This window comes from Zootoca vivipara, chromosome 14 (genome assembly GCF_963506605.1).
Source record: "Zootoca vivipara chromosome 14, rZooViv1.1, whole genome shotgun sequence".
Taxonomy (NCBI): domain Eukaryota; kingdom Metazoa; phylum Chordata; class Lepidosauria; order Squamata; family Lacertidae; genus Zootoca; species Zootoca vivipara.
This window is the reverse complement of record NC_083289.1, coordinates 50,762,338-50,776,751: the sequence shown is the minus strand read 5'-3', so window position 1 is coordinate 50,776,751 and position 14,414 is coordinate 50,762,338. Positions and strand designations below refer to the sequence as shown.

The following is a 14,414-nucleotide window of genomic DNA, read 5'->3' as shown; positions in this document are numbered from 1 at the left end:
AAGGGTATGAAACCAACTATTAGTTTTATTATGATTATTATTTTGTCTTGATTGGTACATTTGTTGAGACCCAAGGGAAATAGCTGGCTGGTTAGGTGTGTTCCCTGTGTTTTGTTCTGAGGTACTCTTTGCTACATGTCGTTCAATGATATTGAAGGGGAAACGGTATAATGACATATTAAGGAAAGCTCTATATGTAGCCTAGTGTTTGGAAGACTATATATCTACAGTAAATTAAATTCTGTATGTTGCAAAAGCTCTTTTCTTTTTTTAAAGAAAGGATCAATGGAAAAGGCAGTTCTTGGGGTAATCTGGACCTCTCAAGATGTTACAGAGGGAATGATCTGTAGTTTATCTGAACATAATATTGGTGTCATGTGCACCAGACTTCTCTGGTATTTAGTGTGCAGCACCTGTATAGCAATACAGGTCAGACATGCAAAGCACCCAGTGGTATGGTCCAAAAATCACTTGAGCTAGCTAGGTATTTTTCCTGTTCTCACATCTAAAGGTCAAGCCCTTAAATGCTTCTATATCTTTCCTTTTACACAAGTCTCCATTCTCTCTTTGATTCTCTCTCAAGCTTGCCTTACAGCATGATTACAATAGATTAAAATGATTATATCAGAATCATAATTATATCAAAATAAAATGGTGCCTATGTGGGTCAGGATTGTGTTTGTCTTACTTTATAACAAAGTTATAATTGGATAGGTTTCATTGGCTTTTAAATAAATGTGATTGTTACTATTTTGAGTTTTATTGTGTCATTATCTTCCTTAGTGGGTCATGCAAACAGTTATTGTGAATAATGCTTTTTATTAAGGTAAGGGTCACTGCGGAAGAGTTATTGCATCAAAGGGGGAGGTGACCTGAAAAAGTTGGGGAACCACTGCTTTAGAGTATAACTGGAGGAGGAGGGGAGAGGATGACCCGAAGACTCACTGCAACTCCTTCCTTTTCTTGTAGGAACAAGCTCAGTCTGTTTTTCTTCTTGAACTTAAACAGCATAGGGAGATGACCTTTCTCTAACAATGAAATACCTTGTGTTGTGCAGAGCTAGATCTGTGAAAGTAAAGTAGGGAGTTATCTTGTTTCCTATAGAGCAGATATGTAGAACCTTTGGCCCTCCGGATGTTGCTGAACTACAACTCCTACCAACCCTAGCAAGTATGGCCAATGCCCAGGTTGTTGGGAGTTGTAGTTCAGAAACATTTGGATGGTCACAGATCTCCTGCTTGAAAAGGAGCAGCTATCCTACCTCTACTGGAAAACAGGGAAATGAAACTGAATAAACTTGAAAGAATTCCTTCTTAAGAGCAGTGACATCACTTGCTTTTTAAAATAGTGAACAGAGATGTCTTTTTTACACATTGACTATTCATCTGTCATTAAGAAAATAGAACCTAGCTGGATTGGCACATACCCATCTAATACAGCACCCAGTGTCCAGCAATGGCTATCCAGATTTGGGAAGCTTACAAACATTTAAAGCCCTCATTTAATTTAACCAGCTTTCTATCTTACTAGTACCTTTGTATCTTTCTTACCATATTCTCACACTATGTTATTTACCTCTCTATTTGGCTACATTGATTTATGTTGCCCTTTCAGCTGTTTCGATTTTACACCGTAGAAGTTTGATTTGTAACCTCAACTGGTTCTTTAAACACTTCTAACCTTCTCACTGTTTGTTCCTCATGCATATTACTATTGAGCTTTACACACTGTCTTTTAGGGTTTAGAAAATAACCCTGTTTCTGTATTTCCTGCAGTGCTTTTCGTCATTGATCTTTTGACATTTCGTAGTTCTTGCGCTATGTCCTATCAATTACTGTAAGATTTCAGCCTTGCTGCTCTGAAAACCAGGTTTATACTAAAACTTTTAATACTGTGTATGCATTTATTTTGGATTTACAGTCTAATGTGTTGGCGTCTGCTCTACCTTCACTTCATCTTATGTACTCTCTGCCAATATTTCCATTTTTAAAAGGTTTTTTTTATTCAGAGTTTGTTTTGTTTATCTAAGGCAGGCATCCCCAAACTTCGGCCCTCCAGATGTTTTGGACTACAATTCCCATCTTCCCTGACCACTGGTCCTATTAGCTAGGGATCATGGGAGTTGTAGCCCAAAACATCTGGAGGGCCGCAGTTTGGGGATCCCTGATCTAAGGAATTAAAACAAGAACACAAATAGTAAGACTCTACCCCAAAATGTTTTTGAATCAAGATGGAACATTTTGTTCTGGCCTAAAGTACACCTGTCATTGGTTCCATTTTAGGAAAGAGTTCAAAGATAGACCTGCCAGTATAGCAATGCCTTTATACAAATCTGTGGTGTGACCACATTTAAGAGAACTGTTTTATAGACCCATGGTTTGAAGTTGGCTTTTTCTCCTAAGCCATCTTTAACTTTAAGCACAGTCTGTTTTTAATCAGGTAGTTAGCCGTGTTGGTCTGACACAGTCGAAATAAATAATTTTTTTAAAAATAAAATAAAATAATTGTCCAGTAGAACTTTAGAGACCAACTAAGTTTGTTCTGGGTATAAGCTTTCGTGTGCATGCATATGGAAGCTTATACCCAGAACAAACTTAGTTGGTCTCTAAGGTGCTACTGGACAGTTTTTTTTAGTTTTTTTAATTTATTTAGTCTGTTTGCATGGTTTAGATGTAACTGAGAACCATGGTTGGTGGAAACCAGAAGCAAGTTTCTGATCTCCTTCCAGCTATGCCAGAAGGTAGGAGTTCATATATGTGCAAGCCCTGAGGCAAATGTGCATAAACCTAAACCATAGTGTAGTGCTGCGTGTGAACCATGTCACAGTGTAATGATATCTAATGTTTTGATAAGAGTTAAGTGTTTATCCTTAGTCATAGTCATGATATCTAAAAACTAGTTTTTTTGTGTTACTTTCTAAATCTAAACTTTATGATGGTGTTCTAATTTTCTTAATTACAGGTTGATAATTGAAGTTAAGCAGTTGCTCTGTGTGTTACTTTAGAAGGGAATTGTGGTGCTGAAAACAGCCCCCTTTTTCTTTCAGAAAAGATACATTTATATCTTCATATCCCTTGGTCTTGTTCTCATATTACCTCTGTGTTTATATGTTTTTTTCGGTCCCTGAAGCTTTCAGTGTTTAAGTTGATCTGGATTTGAAAGAGTCAATCAATATTACTTGCAATGAGTAAGCAGCTGTCATGGTCTGATGACTTATTGATTTTAAGACAATTTGTTCTTTAGTCACCTGTTGATCATTCCTTATGATCATCAAGTACGTAATATGTTCTGTGAAAAATCTTAGTTAAGTGCATTGCATATAGCCTTACATTATTGCAAATTTGAATACTATATACTTCTCTCTGAAATGTATTGAAGTATGGAACTTAGGAACTTTACAAAGCTTTCCTTCTGATTTGGCCAAGGAAAGCTGTAAGAAACATTGCAATTTTTTTGCAGAATTGTTAGGTGAACTATTTTTGCTCTTGGTGGACTATGATAAATATTACGTTTACCTTTAAGTTTCCTGGCTTCTGTGGCTGGATACTGTACCCAAGTATTAATTTTGTTTTATTATTTGTTTTATTATTTTATATATATATATATATATATATATATATATATATATATATATATATATATATTTATACCCCACATTTTTTCCCTGAAGGGACTCAAGGGACTCAAGATTGCTTATAGATAAAAATATGAACTAAAACTATAGAAAAATCCATCACTAAAATACAATTAAACAATGCTAGAATTAAAACTATATGCATATATAAAATCTGTTTAAGACATACCAATAATCACAATTTTTTACCTTACTATTTAATAAAATAAATGCTTCTAAGAATTCCGGTTAATTTCAAACACAGCACAGAAACTTCCTGACAGCTACAGTTTTGCTTGTTTATTCTCATTTGTATTAATAGAGGTGATTATTTTGAAAAAGGTTTGTTGCGAAATCCTTCATGTATCTTTCTTTCTTTATACCTTGAATGCGTTCACTTAGCAAAATATATTTAGCCTTTGTTGTGGAACATCTGAAAAGGGCTATGTGGTTTTGTGTCATGTTTTTTTTTAAGAGAATCCTAATGCTAAAAAATAAAAAAATAAAAAATAAACTGATGGATTACTTTGAACACTGCCTTTCCTGGTAATCAAGTGTTTACAGAAAGATGCTTTGTTCAGACCCTTTCCTGCAGCTCTGTATGCTTAAACAAAGAGCTTTTAGATTTAAACACAGCTGTTCATTTGAAAATGAAAAATCAAATTAAGCGGAACCAGCTTTTGAAAGTTAATGCTGTATAGCGACTGAAACAAAAGAAGAAATAGTGTTGTATGTTTCACTTAAATAACTTCATTTTTAAAAAGTTTTTCAAATAAAAAAGTATGGTTTCAAAGATGCTCATCTCTCACATTATCCCCCAATAGAACATCTGTGCTCATTCTGATGCAGATGAATGACAGGAATTAAACTAAAACCGTTGAACTGCTCTTTTTAACATAATTACACCTTGTTCGTTTTGGAGACACAATGCAGGGATGAAATGCCAATTAAGACTGGTATGTTAATGAGATTGAGACTGAATAGTGGATTAGTGTGGACACAAATCCAACTGGAATTGATTTGATATAATCCCTGAAGTTCGTTCTGTTTTAATAGAAATGTTATCACATATTTGAATGTCTCCAGTGGTGGAGTTTAGAAAAAAATAAATATGGACCTGTTTTGATTTGTTTTTTGTTATTTATAATGCTAGTACAATTCTAGTATAAATTGGATGGACATAGTTGAATTCTTTGCAATGTTCATTTGAAAGAATGCATTCAGTATGTGGCAGAGCTCTTTCCCATCTGTCCGTTCAGAATACCCCTTTCAATGCTGCCATGATTCATACACACTATAGCTGCTTAGGACTCAGACTGGAAAAAGGAAGCTTGTGAATTGCCTTCAATTTCTTTTCCATGATAATTCTTTCTAAGAATTGAGATTTCATTCTTAATAATTGTTAAGATAATAGAAATATGCATTTATTATAAATGGCCTATAATCAATGCATGCACTTCTCAGTGTAATTGTAATTTTTGATTGTTTCATCCCCAAATACTCCAGTACAACCATGTATTTGGTTTTTCATTTTAAAATATGCACAATTTGACCCTTCTTTGAGCTGAGGTGGGTGGGTAGGCTCAGTCTTTTAACGCTAAACCATGCCTTAGTACAGTATTAAATCCAAATGGTGACATTGCCTACACTTGGCAGCAGCTCTGCAGCGTTTAAAACTGGAGTTTTTCCCAGCCCTAACCGGAGATGCCAGGGATTGAACAAGAAATTGTGTGCTTGTAATGCATGCAAATGTGGCTGATTGCATGATCAATATGACCAGATCTTGTACAACAACTCAAAAACGCAAAGCATTATTCAGGCAACGGGTCTGTATATTAAAGACCAGGTGACTACTAGGTTTGTATGCAAATACAGCCATACCTCGGTTTAAGTACGCTTCGGTTTGAGTACTTTCAGTTTAAGTACTCTGCGGACCAGTCTGGAACGGATTAATCCACTTTCCATTACTTTCAATGGGAAAGTTCGCTTCAGGTTAAGTACACTTCAGGTTAAGTAGAGATTTCCGGAACCAATTGTGTACTTAAACCGAGGTACCACTGTACATTGATACACAAGATTTTGAAAGATTAATGTCCAACTTAAGCTAGAGCTTTCCTGCTGGGCCTTATGGATATACAGTGGTACCTCGGTTTACAAACACAAATAGAATATAGAAGACTCACAGTGGTGAGACACAAAGATGGAAGAATGGCTTAATACCATTATGGAATAATGGTTACTGAAATTAATTGATTTGGTTGAGATGGCAAAATTGATGTGTTTAATTAGAGAAAAGTCACTGTTGACATTTATTATTGAAAACCCCTTATGGACTTTCTGTGTAACAAGGAAAATGAACCTGTAGTATCAAGGTTTGAAGACTGAAAAAAGAAGACGAGAAGATTGGTTTATGGGAAGTAGAATAAAAATATTAATTATTATTATTATTATTATTATTATTATTATTATTATTATTATTATTATTTATACCCTGCCCATCTGGCTGGGTTTCCTCAGCCACTCTGGGCGGCTTCCAACAGAAATATTAGAATACACTAATTCCTTAAAGATTAAAAGCTTCCCTAAACAGGGCTGCCTTCAGATGTCCTCTAAAAGTCTGGTAATGGTTTTTCTTTTTGACATCTGGTGGGAGGGCGTTCCACAGGGCGGGTGCCACTACCGAGAAGGCCCTCTGCCTGGTTCCCTGTAACTTGACTTCTCGCAGTGAGGGAACCGCCAGAAGGCGCTCGGCACTTTATCTCAGTGTCCGGGCAGAGCGATGGAGGTGGAGACGCTCCTTCAGGTATACTGGACCGAGGCCGTTTAGAGCTTTAAGGTCAGTACCAACACTTTGAATTGTGCTTGGAAACGTACTGGGAGCCAATGCAGGTCTTTCAAGACCGGTGTTATGTCACCAGTCTAGCTGCCGCATTCTGGATTAATTGTAGTTTCCAGGTCACCTTCAAAGGTAGCCCCACGTAGAGCGTATTGCAGTAATCCAAGCGAGAGATAACTAGAGCATGCACCAATCTGGTGAGACAGTCCACGGGCAGGTAGGGTCTCAGCCTGTGTACCAGATAGAGCTGATAAACAGCTGCCCTGGATACAGAATTAATCTGCGCCTCCATGGACAGGCTGCGCACCTGGTCCTTCAGGGGCACAGTTAACCCATTCACCTGCCCGCCTCCTGTCCCCCACAAACAGTACTTCTGTCTTGTCAGGATTCAACCTCAATCTGTTAGCCGCCATCCAACCTTCAGCTGCCTCCAGACACTCACACAGGAGCTTCACTGCCTTCACTGGTTCTGATTTGAAAGAGATGTAGAGCTGGGTATCATCCGCATACTGATGAACACCCAGCCCAAACCCCCTGATGATCTCTCCCAGAAGTTGCATATAGATGTTAAAAAGCATGGGGGAGAGGACAGAACCTCGAGGCACCCCACAAGTGAGAGCCCAGGGGTCTGAGCACTCATCCCCCACCACCACTTTCTGAACACGGCCCAGGAGGAAGGAGCAGAACCACTGTATGACAGTGCCCCCAGCTCCCAACCCCTCTAGACGGTCCAGAAGGATGTTATGGTCGATGGTGTCAACAGCCGCTGAGAGATCCAGCAGAACTAGGAAACAGCTCTCACCTTTGTCCCTAGCCTGCCGGAGATCATCGACCAGTGCGACCAAGGCAGTTTCAGTCCCATGATGAGGCCTGAATCCCGACTGGAAGGGATCCAAATGGTCTGCTTCTTCCAGGCGTGCCTGGAGTTGTTCAGCAACCACTCGCTCAATCACCTTGCCCAAGAATGGAAGATTTGAGACTGGGCGATAGTTGGCCATATTGGCCGCATCTAAAGATGGTTTTTTAAGAAGCGGTTTAATAACCGCCTCTTTCAGCAGGTGTGGGAAGCCTCCCTCACAGAGAGAAGCATTCACCACTCCGCAAAGTCCATCGCCCAGCCCTTCCCGGCTAGGTTTTATAAGCCAGGATGGGCAAGGGTCAAGGAGATAGGTGGTTGGTTTCACTCGTCCAAGCAGCCTGTCCACATCCTCGGAGGTAACAGATTGAAATTGATCCCACGCAATTTGACCAGACAGGACTCTAGCACTCCCCCGGTGGAGTCTACCTCTTCTCGATTCTGAGCAACTTTATCTGCAAAAAAACATTGTAAAATCATTGCAAGAGATCATGTGGCCTGTGCTGGGCCCCGATGGAGCAGGTGGTTCCGCTAAATTGCGAACCACCTGAAAGAGTCTCCTGCTGCTGTTTTCTGCAGATGCAATAAAAGCGGTGAAGAAAGTCTTCTTCGCCGTCACTACCGCCACTTGGTAAGCTCAACACTGAGCTCTAACCCGTGTCCTGCCAGCTTCAGAATGAGTTATCCGCCACCGCTGCTCTAGCCATCTCAGCGATTGTTTCATTGCCCTCAGATCTGTGGAAAACCATGGGGCTGTCCGGGCTCCATGCAATCGGAGAGGGTGCTTTGGAGCCAGACAGTCAATAGCCCTGGTTAACTCCACATTCCAGCGGGCCACCAGGGAATCAGCTGAAATTCCCTGAAGAGTTTAATGTTATTAGAAAGTAAGAATTTTATACTTTTTTTAAAGAGCTTGATATTTGATGTTTATCTTTGTAGAGTATTTTTTCAATGTTCAATCAATCCATCAATCAGTCAATCAATCAATCAATCAATCAATCAATCAATCAATAAAAAGAGGACTTTATATGAAGTCACAGCGTTATGCAGGAAGTGAACTTTGGCCCTCCTCAGATATCTCTACACGCTGAACAGAACCATATGTGTGATATAAAAATGATGATACTGTAGTAGGAACTTGGGTAATGTCTCCAGTTGCCAGATCAGCACCAATTTCTTGCAGTTGTTGTTGTTGTTGTTGTTGTTGTTGTTGTTGTTGTTGTTTGTTGTTGCTGCATTAGAAGTAGTAGTAGTAGGAGGATGTAGTCTACATGTTAGGTTCAAATTTTAATAGAATTTGTGGCCTTTCCTCATGTGGGGCAACGGAATAGTATAATGTACCATTGATGCCCATGAGCAGAACAGTAACTTGAGTGCAGTTACTGGATATATAATTTTGTTTAATGCTTTTACATTAATGCTTAATTTATGGAAACTGATATATCAGCATCTGTATGATTTTAATACAGACCACCTCACTTCTGTACATTTTGGTTTGCAAGAGAAAAATACAAGGATGTTTTGTTGTGTGTTAGTGTAAAACTTGTTATTTGGTTTAGAATTGAGCAAGGAATACATTAGTTTATCAGGAGACATCGATTAACAGAGCTAAGGAGAGGGAAGGAGTGCCAAGTTATAAAATATAACTTTTCTCTTTCATGTTTCTATAAGCAGAAGTAGGCTGCAGCTATGAACTCCATGTTTCTGTCTTATTCCCTTATATTTCTGTGAAGTCACATGTGGAACTTACTGTGTGACCCATAGAGTGGAGTCAGTGCTTCTAGTCTTAGATTTGCCTCGGAATGGTTCCTGCTATCAGCTCTTGTTCACCTTTCCCTAGGATATCAGTACCAAAATCTGTTCTTAAGAGAGAGCAGGAAAAAATTGAATGCTTTTGTAATCCCAGATTCACTGTGAGTTGCTTTGTCTGTCTTGAATGCAAGGCATATAATTTTCAGAGAGGGGACCTGCTTTTGAACAGCAGGGGTTAAATTACTGTGCTACTGTGCTGTTGGCTAGTGAGGCACTGTTATGTGTAGTGTTTTTTGTCACCTTTCACTTAAAATCAGATTGTCTTTATTTGTTTCAAAACAGGTTTTTGGTAATCAAAGCACAGTAGCTTTAATAATAGACATTGCCTGTACAGTTGGTCTGTGGAAACTGTGGTCATTCCTTACATAGCTGGGGATGCTTCACTCCAGGCATCTGGTTAGATAAATCCCAGTATTTATCTCTAAATATCTAGACACCAACTGCATATATCCATCTCTGTTTCTACTTTTCTTGACTATATGACAAATAATTTTTACAGGGTGGTTTCTCAGCACTGAGAACCCCTTTTCCCCTGTGTTTTGAGTTCTGCCTGTAGACAATACTGCAGGATATGAGCAACACTTGCTAACTTACCAGTGTGGTATCTGTTTGTGTTAGTGGAATTTCCATGTGTGAACTCAGCTCTGTGCATTGTGTGGCACTATTTTAAAATTGTGTTGCAAGCAATGTGACATGAAATAAAGAATTACAGAAAGAAACCAATGTTTCCTTACTGTGAACTTCTGTTCCTGGTGGCACATGGTGGACATTCCTCACCTGAGGACCTCCCTCATGCTGAGACAGGCAGGATCCAATCTTCAATCTTCCTCAGTGGGAAGGAAGGACCATCCTGCCCTCAACCCAGACTGGCAGTGCAAAAACACAGTGTAATGAGCACTGTGAGGGGTTGTAGGAGTCAGGCCTTAGCTATGCTGACCTTAAACAAATCAGGTGCGGCCCATGAAAGCATGGTTAGACTGCCTCTTCCCCCGCTTCCCCCGTTGGATTCGTGTTGGCTACTTGGACTGTCTTTGCTACCAGCGCCACTGCCTGTACCCCGGTCCCGATGTTCCTGCCCAGGACTCTTGCATCTCACACCCAGGATCGTGACACACAGGAATTACTCATCTGGTGAACCCGACTGTAATTCAGAAAGTAGTAGCTGTAGAATCTGCAATGAACTATGTATACCACTAAGTTTAGAGGACAGTAAGAAGCTGCCAATAGGACACCACTAACTCCATTATCTAATACACTACCAGAAACCCTAGAATTCCCACCAGAATTCCCCCCAGACAGCTGATCTTGAAGAGACGGGTGGGCTTTCCTCCATGTGCCACTGGGGACAGAAATTCATGGTGAGGAAAATCTAATTTTTCTCTATTGCCACATGGAGGGCAGTCCTCACCTCAGGATATAGCAAAGCAGTTCAGTTCTTGGGAGGATTCTGGAGGCTTCATGTGGAAACCACCTTCCTCAGTATCTTAAGCCCTAAATTTGTATCTCCAGAAGGAAAAAAAGCTTTGGGCAGAGAGACATCAGCACTATGCTCTATGAAAAAGAAATTTCACCTTTGGGTAGAAGGCTGGGTCTGGAGAGAGTGCTACCTTTTTTAAATTAAATACACCTAACTGCAGGTTTGAGGACAAGGTCCCCCCTGGCTGAAGTGATTGACATTAGAAACTCCATTTTTAATGTAAGTAGCTTCAAGGAGAATGTGGCCCATAAGTGCTGTCAGAACTCGGTTCAAATTCCACATAGGAAACCTATGGACTATTGCTGAATTTCTCTAACTACTTGCTTAAGGAAATACTTACAAGGGTGAGTACATAATAATTTCCCGTGTTGCCCAAAGTGCTTGACCTCTAATGATGCTGGTACTAAGACCTTTGTCCAGCTGAGCTTAAAGAAACTCCAGAATGTCTGTGATGTCCCTGGATGCTGGATTCTAGCCACAACTCCTGCACCAATCCAGAAGCACTCCATGTGAACCCATAAGCCCTATGTTAGTGATGCCAATAGAGCCCCAGTGTTTAGTTTCCTTGTTGTCAATTGGAAGAAGCCTGGGTGAGGATGGAGGACCTCCCCGTTCACGAATTTATGTAAATTTGGCAAGATACTACCTCCCATCCTCAGTTTCTCATCTGCATAATAGCAATTGCTACATCCTACCTCACAGGATTATTGTAAATAGTAGTAAAGTATTCAACAGATGTACTATGAGAGAATTGTACCCCTGACTGATTTCACATTACAACAGTTATCAAAGTGATTTATGGGAAATATTTTCTAGAAAAATAGTGCTAGGCTTACCGTAGCCAGTGATTTGAGCAAAGTAGTCCCCAGAGATTCACCTTCACACTGTGAACTTGCTTGACAAGTTGACTTTTTTGTTTTAATTTTTATCATTGATGTTACAGCTGTGTTATTAATGGATTCTCATTTACACATGTCAGAGGAGGAGAAAAATCACCTAATTAAATGCTTTCCCCATAAGGAGAAGGGGAGGGATGTGGGTTGCCAATTTATTCTCCACTCCTTTCTCTTTCCCCTACCCCACTTAAATGTGTGATTTACAACCACCTGTCAGATATGAGCTGTAAGAATCATTTTCTAATTACCATGATTTCTACCGTGCCTACTTTGAATTGTTGGAGTTTTTCTGTTCCTTTTAAATTAGGAAAAGATTCCATTACAGCATTGCTTCATTTTCAGTGGCTCCAGTAAGAGCCTGCATCTTTTCAGTTTGTAATTGATATTCGATATATGTTATTAATGACTCATGGGCAAAGAACATGGGCAAAGAAAGCAAGTAAACACACTAATTTCAGTAACTTAACAACAATCACAATAAAGAAGAAGGGACGAGCAGTAATAACTGCCTGTGTTGGGGCAGCAATATTGAAGCTGTTCATCTTCTGAAGCCTCTTTTGGATTAAATGTGAAGCTTCTGCTTTCATTTTTCTGAAGAGGACAGTATGCCCCCTCCTCTAACTTGAATTAGAGGCCGCCCACAGTTTTCCTTTTTAGTTGACCATTGCTTGCTTAGGTTCTTATATTCAATTCTCCTGTTCTCTGAATCTCTATGGCCTGTGGTTGTTTCTGTGGAATTTGTGATGCCAAGTTCATGACTTAGTAGATTTATATATGGAAGAGAGAACTCAGGGTATACTTAAGAGTTCAGGCAGACTTTACAGGCAGTGAGTAAAGGTGGCCACAGTTCATCATTTACTATTCTATTTTGTATAGAATATGTTGTAAAGCAGGCATCCCCAAACTTCGGCCCTCCAGATGTTTTGGACTACAATTCCCATCTTCCCCGACCACTGGTCCTGTTAGCTAGGGATCATGGGAGTTGTAGGCCAAAACATCTGGAGGGCTGCAGTTTGGGGATGCCTGTTGTAAAGCATACTGTGTCAAATAATGTAGCAACTAATCCCCAGAGGGAGTAGTTTTTGATCAAGGATTTATTGAATAGCCCATCAGTAATAGATACAGTCGTACCTTGGTTGATGAACGACTTGTGAGTTGAACATTTTGACTCCTGAACGCCATAAATCTGGGAGTGTTCCAGTTTGCAAACGTTCTTTGGAACCTGACCATCCGATGCGGCTTCTGTGGCTTCCAATTGGCTGGAGGAGCTTCCTGCAGCCAATTGGAAGCCACACCTTGGTTTCTGAACGTTTTGGAAGTCGAACAGACTTCTGGAATGGTTTCCGTTTGGCTTCCAAGGTACAACTGTATTGGTTTTGAGATGGGAGGAGGAGAACAGGGAGATGTTGCATTGTATCAATCGTTACTGCTACTCAGGGTAGACCTGTTGAAATTAATAGATGTGACTGACAAAGGTTAATTGATTTCAGTAGGTCTACTCTGAACAAAGTTTTGCTGGATATGACTGGTTTCAGCAGTGGCATATTTGCCACTGAGGTTTTGAAAACACTTGTATTTAATTGAGAGGCAAAATGCATTTATTGATAGTAGCTCTTGCGAAGGAGAACTTCCAACCTATGGAGTTTTCTTTGCTGTGAACTTGCTGTTTTTGTTTTGGCCGCAAAACAATTGGTGACATGGGTATTTAAAATGTATTTTCTTTTCTTGTTTACACTCTGCCCTATTTACCTATTAAGTGGTGATTGTGTGTTGTTGGCAAAGGCAGTCAAGTGTAAATTTCATTTTTTGCTTCATCTAATGCTACTGTTAGAGGTGGATTTACACATCTGCAAGTATTTGTTGACTTGACACAGGAGCGTGAGGATCGATAGGTAGAGTTGAAATATGTGGTGTTGTTTTGTAATGATAGGAATGTGGTCTTGATGTTCCCTGTTGAACCATTTCAATTTCTACTGCTTACCCTTGTGCCCTCTGGTAACAGTTGCCATAATTCCAATTTTGTGTTTATACTTTGTGTTATAGAAATAGAAGTTTGCAAAGGCAAACTTCTATTTCTACAACACCTTAGGATTGAATTCATCCTGCCCAACCTTCTGTCATCCAGCTGCTTGCCTCTTTACTGTGATTTTAATTCACAAACTGTTCAAATAATCTGTCATCCTTCAAAGGAACCTTAGCACTTAACAGCTCTTCTGCATGTTAAACTTCCATGGAAGTTTTCAATTAAAACAAACCTTTTTAGAGCTCACACTGTTTATATATAAAGAAACTTATAACCATAAAAAAATCCCAGGAGGGATGCTGAAAAATGCAGTAAAATCTTTGCATTGTTTAATGGTTATTACCCATGGGTATCTTGTAGGTTTCAACTAATGAAATGTGAGTATGAATTTCATTTCCTCCCCCGAAAAAGTCAGGCTGAATTTATTTTTTTCTGCCTCTTTGCTTGTATTGTTGCCCATAGAAAGTGTTGAAATCATTGCCCATATAACCTTTTGTAAGTATATTGGATGATCTTATTCCCCCCTTATCATATACCATTCTGGTTTTCTCTAAGCCAGGGGTCAGCAACCTTTTTCAGCTGTGGGCCGGTCCACCGTCCCTCAGACCATGTGGTGGGCCGGACTATATTTTTTTTTGGGGGGGGGAATGAACAAATTCCTATGCCCCACAAATAACCCAGAGATGCATTTTAAATAAAAGCACACATTCTACTCATGTAAAAACACGCTGATTCCCGGACCGTCTGTGGGCTGGATTGAGAAGGCGATTGGGCCACATCTGACCCACCGACCTGAGGTTGCCTACCCCTGCTCTAAGCCTATCCCACGTCCAAGAGGTTTTCTGGTGAAGGAGATGGTGCTTTTATGGACAATAGCATCAGACATGCCCCCCCCCCCCAT

General features: G+C 39.8%; 2 protein-coding genes across 2 annotated transcripts in view; both read left to right on the top strand.

Moving 5' to 3' along the window:
- Positions 1-14,414, top strand: part of MAD1L1 (mitotic arrest deficient 1 like 1) — a 492,750-nt gene that overhangs the window by 117,916 nt on the left and 360,420 nt on the right. The window lies entirely within an intron of this gene.
- SNX8 (sorting nexin 8) overlaps positions 1-14,414 on the top strand; it is a 238,329-nt gene that overhangs the window by 174,207 nt on the left and 49,708 nt on the right. The window lies entirely within an intron of this gene.